This window comes from Balaenoptera borealis (assembly GCF_965194805.1).
Source record: "Balaenoptera borealis genome assembly, chromosome: 17".
NCBI lineage: Eukaryota > Metazoa > Chordata > Mammalia > Artiodactyla > Balaenopteridae > Balaenoptera > Balaenoptera borealis.
In genome coordinates this window covers 79,969-93,845 of record NC_138876.1, presented here as the reverse complement: position 1 = coordinate 93,845, position 13,877 = coordinate 79,969, and the positions used below count along the sequence as shown (strand labels likewise).

General features: G+C 46.6%; 1 long non-coding RNA gene across 1 annotated transcript; it reads left to right on the top strand.

The window, feature by feature from the left end:
- Nucleotides 1–4: 4 nt before the first annotated feature.
- Nucleotides 5–12,294, top strand: LOC309614944. Its single transcript, XR_014236469.1, has 2 exons — nt 5–2,274; nt 2,831–12,294. It is a non-coding gene; the product is annotated as an uncharacterized lncRNA (long non-coding RNA).
- The last annotated feature ends 1,583 nt before the right edge of the window (nt 12,295–13,877 follow it).

The following is a 13,877-nucleotide window of genomic DNA, read 5'->3' as shown; positions in this document are numbered from 1 at the left end:
TACCGCACTCTCTGGCCCCCCAAGGGCGGGCTGGTGTCCTTCCAAGTGGCACGTTGGCTGGGCCTAGGGAAGAGCTCGGCAGGCTGGGAGGACTGGCCAGGCAGAGCCGGTGCCCCGACTGCGGGGCAGGAGAAGTGGTCTGGGGAGAGGCCCCAGGCTGGAAGTGGGGGAGGATGTGGCAGTAATTCTCTGGGTAGCAGGCACCGGCATCAGGGGCAGGATTCCCACTCCGCGGAGAGTGAGGTCACCTTCCCACGGGGAACTCGCCTAGCACGCACACCCCTGTGAGCAGAGTCCCCTCTGCCAAGGGACTGAAGCCAGGACCAAGGTCGTCCGATTTGGCTCTACTATTGCACCGTCCCAGGGGGTTTTGGCCAGTTGCCAGTGTTAACGTAATTAAACAAGGAGGCCATAAGGCTACAGTGGCTCTGCTGCCTTGGTAGCTACTTAAGGAGCCCCCAGCAAGGCTTTCCAAATAAGGCGACTGCTTAAGTTATGGCCCGTCAACTTCCTTGCTTTGCTTCTGCCTCTTTATAAAAACCTCTTCCCTAGCTCCTGTTGGTAGAGGGGCTCCTAACCTCTTTCGGTTTGGCGCTACCCGATTCTGTTCTATGTTTGCTCAAGTAAGCTCTTCAAAAATTTTAATATGCTTCAGTTTACCTTTTAACAACAGAGAGTGAGCTCTATCCCAGCAATCAGTCCCAACTGATGCTTCGAGGACCTTCTCAGCACACCCTGCTTTGTCTCCTCCACAACTTATTTTAAAAATGTTCATAAAGGTTGAAAGAATAATACAATGAATACATTGCATACCTTTCCCTTATATTCAACAGCTAATATTTTGCTACTTTTTTTTTTTTTTAGCAATTCAACAACTAGCGTTTGTGTGTGTGTCTAGCTCTGCCACTTGTGTCTCTGTGTTGCACAAGCATGGTATTTATTGAGTGCCTGTTGCATGCTAGGCACTGTTCTAAGTGCCGGGCTACATGAATGAATAAGACAAGCAACATTCCCAATAAGTCCCTGTTCTTGTGGACCTTGCCTGTGAGTGGGGAAAGCAGGCAGTACACAATCAATATGTGAATTACAGAGGGTGTCCAGAGGTGGTGTGAGCTATGAAAGGTCCACGCAGGTGCCACTGCCACTCACAATGTCCCCGGCTCACTGGGTGGCACAAGATAGCAACAGGCCTACACCTGCTCCACCTTCCTTCTGCAGGACACCCACATCATCAAAGAAAACAAAGGCTTTTCTGTCTGTCCTTAGAGGCTCCAGCTCATGACCACAGGTCCCAGCTTGTGCTTGGTTTCCCCACTTTACATCCATCTTCCCTTTCCAACCCTGTCTTGCTCCAGCATCAGACGCAAATACAAGAGCCGATAGGAATTGCTTGATTACGTCCCACAATTGCGTGAGGCGTAATCCCTGTAACATACATATTTTTTATATAATTTTTTATTGTTTGTATAATTTCTGTCTCCTAGTGGTTCTGCCTCTCTGAGTGAACCCTCATACAGTATACTTAAAAACAACACATGCACATGTGTGCATGAACACATACTCTCCTATTTGTTAAAATAAATTGAGAATTAGGATCCCACATGCTGTGCAGCGTGGCCAAAAATAAAAAAAATCATTCATAATCGGGGAAATGCAAATTAAATCTCTTTTGAGCCCCTTTCCCACTTACCCCTCTGGCACGTCAGTGCTACAGGCATTCTACTCATTTGGTGAACTGGCGTGTCCCAAGTACCTGGAAGAGGGCCTGGCAATGAGTGAATGGAGGGATGAATGACACTGATAAGCGAACACCCTCAGACACCACCACCAGCCCAGCCATACCGATTTACGTCACAAAGGGACACTTCTCCTCCAGCAACTCCTGGGAACTGACCCACAGGTCTGACTGCGCTTGGGAAACGACCCCTGTATGTCTCATCCGGGTCCTTTGCTGGCTGTCAGGAGGGTGTGAGGAGACGGGGCCCTCCACAGTCCACACGTGTTGTCCAGGAGGAGGTGACTCGCTACTCAGAGGCTTCCAGTCTCCCAATTTCCTTTATCTGCAGCAGGCAAAGCAGAGAGCTCCTTCCTTCTGGAGCTCACATCCGGGTGGGGAAACACCATCAACATGCAAATTAGATGACTTCAGCTGGTGAGGCTGCTGGGAAGCAGGCGAGGGGGACAGGAGCCCCTCTGCAGGGACCCACTTTCCCCCTCACTCTTTCTTTTTTCCTTTTAGCTTCTTATTCTGGAACATTTCAGAGACACACAAAGGTAAGGAAAGTGTATAATGAAACCGCATATCCACTACACAGTTGAACAAGTGGTTGACCCACAGCCAATCTATTCTTTACCCAGTTGTCTCCTTCCCATCCCATCATTTCCATATCTGTCTCTGAAAAATTAGGGCCCTTAGAAAAGGTAATTATGAAGCCATTATCATACCTAAATAGCAACCATTATCCCCTGTTATCAAATATCCAGTGTCCAAATTCTCCCATTTGTCTCAGACATTATTTTCATTTCTTATAACCGGTTTGTGTGAATCAGGATCCAAACCAGGTACACAAATGCACAGTGCACTTGGTCGACAGGCTGTAGAGTCTCTTAATCTATAGTCTCCTCCCACTTCTTTTTTTCCTCTTTGAAATCTATTTATTAAAATCAGGTCATGTGTTCGGTGGAGTTTTTCACACTTGGGATTTTGCCATTCGGATTCTCGTGGTGCCCTCTGTCCTTAGACGTTCTTGTAAACTTATAGAGACTAATTGGATTCAGGTTGGCAGGGGCAAGAATACTCACACATGGGCGCTTGTATTTCCACTGACAGTCATTGCCTGGGTGCAGTTCGCTCGGAGTTTGCAAGACGGTGACATTCTCCTATTGGTATCCCTTCTGCATTTGTGGGAACAGTTCTGTAGACAAACTTCCCCATATCAAGTGTTTGGTTGCCTTGAAATATGGTCCATAGAGAAAAGGCAAGTTAAGTGCTTAATTATTGCCTTTATTTACTAACTTTCAGAATAATGATTTGGTTTTCTAGCATTCTCCAGAGCTGACCAAGTAGGTACTTTTTTTTCTATATTATTTGAATGCAAAAATTTTAATATATTTAATGTGTTTTAATTCATTACAGTTTTGAAAATTAATACTCATATCCTCCCATCTTTGGTCAGTGCAAACCTCTTCAAGTTGGCCCTGAGTCTTTTTGACACAAGCCCCTTGCTCACTGATTTCTTCCTAGATTTCTGATATGACAAGATGTCCTAGGCTCAGCTCCCACACCCCTGGATCCTCAGGCTGGAATCTGTCTTTTTTTCAAGGAGCCCTAGTCCACCTGAGTGGGAAATGGTGTTTGGAGGCCGTGGGGGTCGGGTGGGTGGGGCTCTAGGGATGCTCATTGCCACCAGGCTGGAGATTACTTCTAGGTCTTTTCAGAGGACAGAGCTAGAATACATAATTTTAAATGTAAAAAAAAAAAAAAAAAAGAATCGTGAATTCAGTGATATTTCAAATTCAAATTTAGAGCTAGGTGGGTTTAACTTCTTCTATTTATTTATTTTATTATTATTTTTTAATATAGGCTGCGCTCACTGCCATCTTGGCTCAGGTTACCCATGGGCCCTGATCGCAGGACAGGATCTGCTATGAAGCCGTGGAGACCAGGATCAGAAAGCACCCGGCACCTGCACGCTGAACCCTGCAACTCAACACCAGGCCAGGATGGAGGCAGTTTGGAAGACCCCGCCCCAGCCTCTACTCACCCACCGGAGGCCTGGTTTTACATTTGTATCTGTTTTTCCTATATTGAAAATCCTGGATCCTAATTATCTAAACACAATTACTTATTTACTTTATCATTTATATGTAATGGTTTCAGAATAACAATGTCAATATTATTAACAGTATGATTATTGAAAATAGTCTAGATTTTTTTTGCAGTTATTCTTGTTGTTAGGATATATCCCATTTGGGATATTACTCTGCTTCAAAGTAAATTGAAAAATTTTGTTTCTGTGGGGTTAAGACCCTAACTCTATACTAGTTCACTTGTTTCATTTTGGTTTTGCTTTTTAGAGTTACATTTTTCAAATTTTGATATAATTTTGTTTTATGATTATGTAAAACTTATATGGTTCCAAAGTCAAGTTTACAAAACAAAGTACAGTCAGAAGTCTTGCTTCTCTCCCTGTTCCCATCAACCTCGTACTGCCCTCACCCTATTGATAGCCATTTATCTATGCTATGGTTTCTCCCTCCATTTTGAAAAATCTGAGTGAACTTCATTGAACAGCAGTTCTGTCCCAATTGCCTTGCATTTTGGCGTTTTTCCCTTCAGTGTCCTGACGATCTCTCCTCAGCAGTGTCTAGGGATGTCCCTTTCTCCTTTTAGCAGCTGCATTCACCTCTCTTGTGAAGGGGCCATAGTGTATTCAGCCAGTCTGCTATGACTGGATGTCTGATACCATTAAAATTAATGCTGTAATGAGTAGATTTATATGGCTCTTTTCATAGTTTTGCCAGTTTACCTTTAGGGTAGATTCCTAGAAGTGGACATTTGTAATCTGTTTTTGCTGTACGTTGCCCAGCTCCCTTCCACAGGGTTGTAGGATCTTGCATTTCCACTGGTGATGTTTCCTCACAGCCTTGTGAACCAAGGATGTTGTCAAATATTTGGTATTTTGTCAATTCTGCCAAGCAAGAAATGGCATCGTGGTGTGGTTTCCTTTTGCATCTTTCTTGGGGGTGAAGTTGAGCATCTTTTCATATGTTTAAGGGCCACTTTCACTTACTTGTCCGTGAGCTTGCTTGTTGGTCTCTTCCCTCTGATTTTTAGAAGCACTATTATATTAACCCTTTGTGACATAAGTTGCAGATTTTTAAAAACTCTGTTTTTAACACAAAATTATCACTTGTTTAAGGTTAAAAATTGCAAAAGAAAAAAAAAAAAGCCCTTACAGTCTTTTTTGATGCAACCTGACAAGTTATAATCAATCAATCAATTTGATACCAGAGAGATGGTTGTAAAGGTTAGTCTTCAAAATCACCTTTAACTTATATTCTGTTAACCTGATTTCACTAACTTTCATCATTCAATTCATCCTCAACATACTTAATGTGTACAACTTAGGATACTTAGAAATACCCTGTTCAGAGAAGAGAAATGGAAATTTCGTAGTGGGAAATACACTATAAGGCTGATAGTACATTGATTTTTAAAAATATTTGACTGCTGTGTCTTTTTTAAAGGTTTTATTGAGGTATAAATTGCACATATTTTAATTGTTCAATTTGACATAAATATATGCCTGTGAAACCATCCCTGCAGTTGAAACAATGAACATATCTCCATCAACCTTAAATGCATTCCCTTCCCCATCGCTGGCAAGGGATCTACTATCCCTCTAGCTTAGTTTGCATTCTCTGTAGTCTTATACACATGGGGTCCTAGAGGAGTTATTATTTTGTGGGTGAGTGGGCCTGGCTTTTCTTTTCTTTTTTTTTTTTTTTTTGGCGGCTCACCGGCTCCTTAGTTGTGGCATGTGTGCTCCTTAGTTGCGGCCGGCGGGGTTCTTAGTTGCAGCTCACATGCTTCTTAGTTGCAGCTTGCCAGTTCCTTAGTTGCTGCATGTGAACTCTTAGTTGCAGCATGCGTGTGGGAATCTAGTTCCCTGACCAGGGATCGAACCTGGGACCCCTGCATTGAGAGCGTGGAGTCTTAACCACTGCGCCACAAGGGAAGTCCTGGGCCTGGTTTCTTTCACTCAGCGTATTTATTTTGAGATTTATTCAGATAGCTGCATGTATCAATAGTTTGTCCCTTTTGAGTGTGGGGGGTAGCATTCCATTGTAAGAATGTATCACAATGTATTTATCCACTGTGATGTATAAATTTACCTGTAATAGACACAGGGTTGTTTTCAGTTTTTGGCTATTGCAGCTTAAACTGTTACAGACATTTGTGTATGTGTCTTTGTGTGGACCTGTGTTTCCCTTTCTCTAGGGTAAATATCTAGAGGGGCATGGCTGGGTGACATGATAGATATATGTTTAACTTTTTAAGGAACTGCCAACCTCTTTCCAAAGTGTTTTTAACCACTTTACATCCCCCAGCAGATGTGATGTTGCCTCACATACTGCTCACATTTGGTAGAGTCAGTTGTTTCCCAAATCAGCCATTCTAGTGGGTATAGAGTGGTGACTCACTGTGGTTTTAATTTGCATTGCTCTAATGCTTAATGTTGTTGGATATCTATTCTTGTGTTTATTTGCCATCTGTATATATTCTTTTTTTTTAAATTAATTAATTTATTTTTGGCTACCTTGGGTCTTCGTTGCTGCATGCAGGCTTTCTCTAGTTGCGGCAAGCGGGGGCTACTCTTTGTTGCGATGCGCAGGCTTCTCATTGTGGTGGCTTCTGTTGTTGTGGAGCACGGGCACTAGGCGTGCGGGCTTCAGTAATTGTGGCACGCAGGCTCAGTAGTTGTGCCTCGTGGGCTCTAGAGCGCAGGTTCAGTAGTTGTGGCGCACGGGCTTAGTTGCTCCACGGCATGTGGGATCTTCCCAGACCAGGGCTGGAACCTGTGTCCCCTGCATTGGCAGGCGGATTCTTAACCACTGCGCCACCAGGGAAGTCCCTGTGTACATTCTTTGGTGAAGTGTCCGTTCAAGTCTTTTGCCTTTTTTGTTGTTGTTGTTGGGTTGTCTTCTAATTGAGTTGTAGGGCTTCTTTATAGGATGGGGTACAAGTCTTTTTTCGGATATATGTTTTGCAAATATTTTCTCCCAGTTTATGCTTTGCCTTTTCATTTCATTTAGTTTTGAGGAGCAAACGTTTTAAATTTTGACGAGGTCCTATTCACTGATTTCCTTCCTTGAAAGTTTCTGCCTTTTATGTCCTATTTAATAAATTATCACTAAAGTGAAGGTCAGTAAGTTTTTCTCCTGTTTTCTTTTAGAAGTTTCTTTACATTTTCATTGATGATACATTTTAATTTTTATATATGGTGTGGGGTAAGGATTGAGATTCATTTTGTTGGTATATGGTTAATCAATAATTCCAGCACCCTTTGTTGAAAATGAAACCCTAATTTTAAATAACCTTTTATATCTTAATTTTATATGTGCTATGTATAACATAAGTTGTAAACACTTCCTCCAATTTGCCATATTTCTTTTTACTTTGGTTATACAGGTTTCGGTCATGCAAAAATTTATTTCTATGTAGTCAAATTTATCATGTTTTCCCTTATTGTTTCTTGATTTCAAGTTATAGTAATATTTCCCTAACTTCCTCGTTCTAGAGGAATCCATTCATGTTTTCATCCAGTACTTGTTTCTTTACATTTAAACCTCTGTTCCATTTGGACTTTATTCTGCTCAGTGATGTGAAGAATAAGTCTAATTTTATCTTTTTTCTAAATGGCTATCTTGTTGTCCCATTACTACATATTATGAGGTTGGTCTTTTCCCCTGGATTTGAGATGCCACCTTTCTCTCATATCAAATTTCCAGATGGGAGCTGTCTGCCCAGTCAATGTGTGTTCTAACGTCTGGAAAGGCTCACAGCCTGGCGCATGGGCACAGAAGACCCTGCACACAGAATAAGCCACATGGGGCACTTGGGGGCCAGGCTGCCCCCCACGCCTTTGTGTTACTTCCAAGGAAGCCCAGGGACCAGTGCTGATTGTCTGGCTCTTGTCTGCCAAGTCCCAGGTGAGTGGTCCAGCTGGGACTCTCCTGCTGCCACAGCTGCCCTGGCGTGGCCTGCACTGTCCTCAACCGGCGAGGCCCTGTTCCCCCCTCAGACTTGGTGTTGGCTCCAGATCCGTGGAAGCTCTGGGGTGGCTGTGGACCCCGCTCCTGCTCTCAGACATCGTGCTCCGGTCTCTCTGCTTCTCCTTGTGTGGAGGGCCCGTGGGTGTTGAGGGAGATTCTCTCTTCCCCCCATACCCATCACCTGTGGGGCACGGGCTGTGGGATCCATGGAGGAGGTCTCCCAGGGCTCTGCCAAGCACGTGGAGATTGTGGCACAGGTGGTACCAGGCCAGCTACCAGCTGTTAGGGCTGCTTTTTCTGTTGTTCTCTAAGGAGCTGGCATCGTTGGGTGGAAGGAGAAATGTCTGGAGGTGGAAATAAGGAGGCGGGAGAACATCCTCCTGGTCTCTGTTTCCAGTGGCATGTGAGGCAGGGAGAGGGCTTCAGGGGACCTGTGCAGTCAGGGTGGCCAGGCTTCAGTAGAACAAGAAGTTGAGGGGAACTTCCAGAGAAGTCACAGTACAGCGGAATTTGCTGATGTCCGTAAGCCGAAGAGCAGAGTGGAAGATGTGGGGGCCAAGGGGTGGCTTCTATTTTTTTCTTTTTTTTTAAGGCATGAAAAGATTTACTACTTACATAATGGAGGTCTCTGAGGAGAGTAGGGAAGGCCTCTCAAACAGGTCTGAGATGGTTTGAGAGAGCAAGAAGGGTCACCGGTCTAGGTCTTTACTGAGGTCAGCAGATGTGGCTGGTGGGAGGGTCCCCAAACATAGGTGAAGGCCTGCGTGCTTTCAGTCTCCCGCTGGCGTCAGAGGACAGAGCACCTGGCTCTCTTTTCAGCTTGTCCAGATGTGGGCACGGAATGAGGAGGATGAGGTCTCAAAGCTGTCAGCAAACATCAAACAACGGAGCCAAACTGCTAGTCACAACTCACCCTGTTGTTTGATGACAGAGACACACCATGTTTCACTCGATTGAATCAGAGCTTGTTTAAATAAGACTGCAGCCTGAGGCTGGTAGGGGGCATGCCTTCTTTAAGAGAAGTGACACGAGGGCCTCGGCCACTCTCAGTAAAACCTGGGACTCCAGAGGGGATGAGGGCATCCTGGTGAGGCCTTGTACTGTGGCCTGAGCATAGGTAGAGACATCTAGTGACCTTGATTGATATTTTGGGGTATCTGTGAGGCAAGAGATTGCTGGAGTTTTTACACCATAGGGCGCAACTCTTAGGCAATAGCACAAGTTTGTAAAAATGTGCAGATGGGGCCATTTGTTAGCCAGGCCACTGGGTGCTAAGAAAACTGCTTGAAGTTTGGCCAGTCATGCTGACCCTCTGGTCTGGTCCTGTATCACCATCGTCCTGGTTAAGAAATGAGGAGCAGCTCCCCTCTGAACTCCGTCTCCCATGACGGTTGGCACTTCTGTTCCTATAGTTTTTGAATTCCCACTGCTGTTCACCCAGTTCATCCCAGGGGGCTCCCTAGGTAGGCAGGGTTCCACCAGCCTGGCATCTGGAAAGGGACCGAGGACAGGTGAGGCCATCCCTCTTACAGGTGGAGTATGCCAGAGGGCCCAGGTTTGGCTCCATCCTGTACCAAGGCGGCCTCAGCAGCCCTGCTGAGCTTGTTGGGTGCTGCTTCTATGACCCAGAGCATAACGAGTACCTGGGTACAGAGGGTCACAGGCTCAGGAGGATCCAGTTAGTGGCCAGCAATTGCAGCTCTAATGGCATATTATATGGGGGCAAAGAGGGCAGTTTCTTGCATCAGAAGCCCTTGGACAACTTAGAGCCATCATGAGTGGTCTGGAGACTCCAGGAGGCATAGAAGGAGGGGCTGAAGCCCCTTCCATGGAGGAGTCTTGGTGGGGACACTAATGGGCATGCCTGAGGTATCGCACAAATTCTAGAACATTTTGTTGGAGGGAGCTCCATTCAAGGTGGGCCCATTTGCAAGTACTAGGATAAATGGGATTAAGTAAAATTTGTAAATGAGGGACATGTTGCCTCCAGAACTCCCAGAAGACCTGAAAGATGTTGTTGGTGAGAGGGTCCGTGGCTGTTTCTTGACAGTCTCAGGGATGGAGCAGCCCTTGGTTAACCAATCATTTCCAGGAACTGAGCGGAGGTGGCAGGACCTTGCACTGTGTTCCTTTCTGGTGAGGCCCTTTGTGCTTCTACGTCCTGAGTGAATGACAAATGAATGGAGGCCACATGGCTCTCCTTGGAGGAGAATGTCATCGATGTAATGTCACACCTGTGCTCCTGAAGAAAGGTGCACGCAGCTGATACATCATCTGCCAAGGTACCTATGAGGATCCTAGAAAAGGTGTACTGTGTCCTTTCAGAGGTGAAGGCAAACTGTGGCTGAGGGGCTATTGACATAGGCCCAGAACAGAACATATTAGCCAAATCGATAATAGCAAAATACTTAGCAGTTGCTGATTGGATGAAGTCAGTAATTTTAACTGGGTCCCATGTTTCAAGCCACTTTGTATTACTCGTTGGGTCAGAGCATCCATGCTCATTATGGAATACTCTAGGGCAGTGGGTGCTATGATTACGATGAATTTAGGCAAGGCAGTACTTCTGATGGTTAGGGTGAGACATACCTATTTGTCCTCTATTTTGTATTCAGTGACTGTTACGATTGTAGGGGCCCTTGTATAAATTTGGTGGGATCCCCAGGTATAACTGAAAATTGACACCCAGTATCAAGTCCATGAAGGTCTGCCAACTGGTGCGTTTCAGCAGGTGTAAATTCAGCACCCATGTCGTAAAGACGCAAAAGCCTTTTGTCTCTTTGTTATATAAGTTCTTTTAGTAAATTCTGAATGTCAAGTTGGGTCAAATTGTGAATTTCTTTGTCCACAATTTCTCTTTTGGGGGTGTGTGTGGTCTGGATATACTTCAAGGGGGTCCTCTCTATTGCACTCACATTGATAAATTTCTTCCTCCAGGGAGACTTCAGTCAGTATCATCAGGTCAAGCGCTTCCCCATGGCAATGGTTGCTTGATATGGGTTAAGGACCCTAGGCTTAATTTGGATTTGAATGAATCCCTTGGCTGTGCCAGGAGTGTTTTCTCTAGAACCCTGAGCGTGAGGATTTTCACTGTGACACAGATGCTGGCTGAAGCAGCAGCAGTGGCAGCATTTAAGGGTCCTGGTGAGCTGCTCTGGAGTGTGGACCTCAGCCTCACCTATACTCTTCCATGAGTCACCAACCAATGGATGCGTATCTTGCATGGGGCATAGTCTCTCCCCTGAGCCTAGTCAGTTGCAGCTTTGTTCTCAAATAGAGGTAGGTCTGGGATCCGACACACAACCCAAGACCACTTTAAGGAGGGTCCCCATTCCATACTCTTGTCCCTGAACACCAATGAAGTATGAGGAAAACTGCTGATTTTGGTCCGCTGACTCTACGAAGCTCCACTGGATTCAACAATGCAACACGTGCAGCACAGCTGAGTGATGCCGGCCTGCAGCCAGTGGGCTGGTTAGTAGCAGAGCAAGAGCAGAGGCTCCCGGGCGAGGTCACCGCGTGGGCTTCCTGCTCAAGTGCCGGTCCCAACGTTCGTGGTCCCCTGGAGAGGTGGGTGGGCACCCCCCACCGAAGATGTGGTTTGATACGAAGACTGATGATGCCACACACACCACAAGTGTAGGAAAAGGCTCACCACTTACCTAACTGAGGTCAGCAGGGCAGGGCTCCCAAAAAGGTCCAAAGTGGTCTGAGAGTGCGGGCAAAGGAGACCGGCCTGGGTGCTCGTTGTGGTTGGGGTGGGGCTGGGGAAGCCCCCTCCCCCTCCCCCATGTTCCAGCAGGTGCCTGGGTGGTTTGAACCTTCTGCTGGCCCTGAGGGAGGGGCGCCCGGGCTTTCCCATGTGTGGCACAGGGGTTGGGGGAGGAGGGGTGAGGCTTGAACACTGTCAACAGCCAGACCCCAGAAAAATGGGCCTGTATATACAATGGAATACGACTCAGCCATACACAAGAATGAAAATTTGCCATTTGCAACAACATGGATGGACTTGGAGGGCGTCATGCTAAGTGAAATAAGTCAGACACAGACAAAGACTGTACGATATCACTTATGTGTGGAATCTACAAAAATACAACAAACTAGTGAACATAACAAAAAAGAAGCAGACTCACAGATGTCGAGAACAAACTAGTGGTTACCAGTGGGGAGAGGGAAGGAGGGAGGAGTAGTATAGGGGTAGGGAAGTAAGAGGTGCAAACTATTAGGTATAAAATGAGCTGCAAGGATCTACTGTACAACACAAGGAATACAGCAAATATTTTATAATAACTATAAATGGAGTATAACCTTTAACAACTGTGAATCAGTATGTTGTCCACCTGAAACTTACTGCTCACCTCATCGCTTGAGGAGTCCAGGTAGCTCTCTGGACAGTGGCTGTGCTCCCCGTCTCTGCTTCTTGCTCAGACCAAGTCTCAGCCCTGCACTGCTGTCCCTAGAGAATGAGTTAAGTGGTGGAATTATGTATGATATCTTTCCCCCTTTTCTTTTCTTTTTTTAAAAAATAATTTTTTTTATTGGAGTATAGTGCAAGAGTGTTCCCTTTTCTCCCCCCTTTTCAACATTTGCATTTTCTACAATGATGTTGATTTTAAATTTAAAAAGTCAAATTGGGGAAGGTATATTTGAAATTATGGCTGTTACTCTCCCAGGGGCACCGATGTGTACCCCTTCGGAGACACTCCCTGGGGCTGCGGCCAGGCTCTGGCCACCCGGAACGAGGCACCTAGGCCCGAGGTCAGTGACTTTATCTATGGATCTCACGGACTCAGCCCTTACTTCCCAAGGAATACACTTCCAAGGACACCGTGAAAGTCAAAGGAAAGACACAGGCTGTGGTTGATGGACATTTGCTTTTCAAGACCATTCCTCTTTCAAAACATGACGTCCTGAAATTAAAATTTCTCAGGCTGCAGACGGCACAAAATCAGGTGAATTCTCCCCAGCTGCCTGCAGGGCTGAGGGAGCAGAGGAGCCCCTTTCTGTGGACCTTTTGTCTCCCAGAGGTGGCAGCTGTCGCTCGCCTGGGCCTCGGCCTCGGGATTCACTAGCGGTGTGGAGGCCGGGAAGGGGAAAAGGAGCTGAGAAGGCAGTGAAAGAGAGAGGAGCACACGCTTGCCCCGCCAGCCTCTTCTCCACACAGCAGACAGTCCTCCTGAGATGCACGTCAGGTCCAAGCCCTCCATATCTTGCCATTCCACCCAGAGTAGAAGCTGCAGGCCTGTGGGGCCCGCCCACGATCTCACCTGTCTGCTCTCCCTTCGTCACTGCGCTCCTGGCCCACAGGCCCCCTGCTGCTGCCAACCCAAACCCTAACCCACCTTCCTGGGTCATTCTCTCACTTGCTGCAGGTCATAGCTCACAGGACATCTCACTGAGGCCTTCTCTGCCCCCATTTAAGACTGAGACCCTCAAAACACCCAGACCCCATTTCCTGCTTTACTTCTCGTCACAGCAATCATAACCGTTAGACAATTTTCTCTCCCCCCGTGGAATGCAAACTCCTCGACGGCAGGCATTTTTGTCTGTCTTGTTTCCTGCTGTATCCCCCCTGTGAATGGCACAGAGCAAGTGTCCAGCATGTACTTACTGAAAAAAGGAATCATCAAATCCAGGCTGGATGAAGAGGAACATGCAGCCAGAGGAGCTGCCTTACAGTGAGAAAGTGAGAGGTCTCGTCAGGCAGAGACCGAGGCGGGGAGCTGGAGGATGGCAGGGCAGGACTGCCATCCAAGCTGCATCCCACTGGGGTGTTGCCTTGGGGGAGGGGCTGAAGTGGAGAGGAGGGTGTGACAGACGCCTCTGCAGGGCAGCAGTGCCAGCTGCTTCGCAGGGTCTCTGAGGTGAGGGTGGGCAGCCCATGCTGCCCAAGCCGACGGGACACACCTGTGCATCCAAGTCAACCCTTCCACACTCTGTTCTTTCCAAACCTCCCACCACCTCTCCCTCCGCATCTGCAACTGCTGGCCTTGCCTCTACTTCCTTGAAAACACAGGAGCCAAGACCTTACCTTCCCACCATAACTACAAACCTGATGATACCTGCCCATTGCTACCCTTTCTCCTGGAGCAATGCAG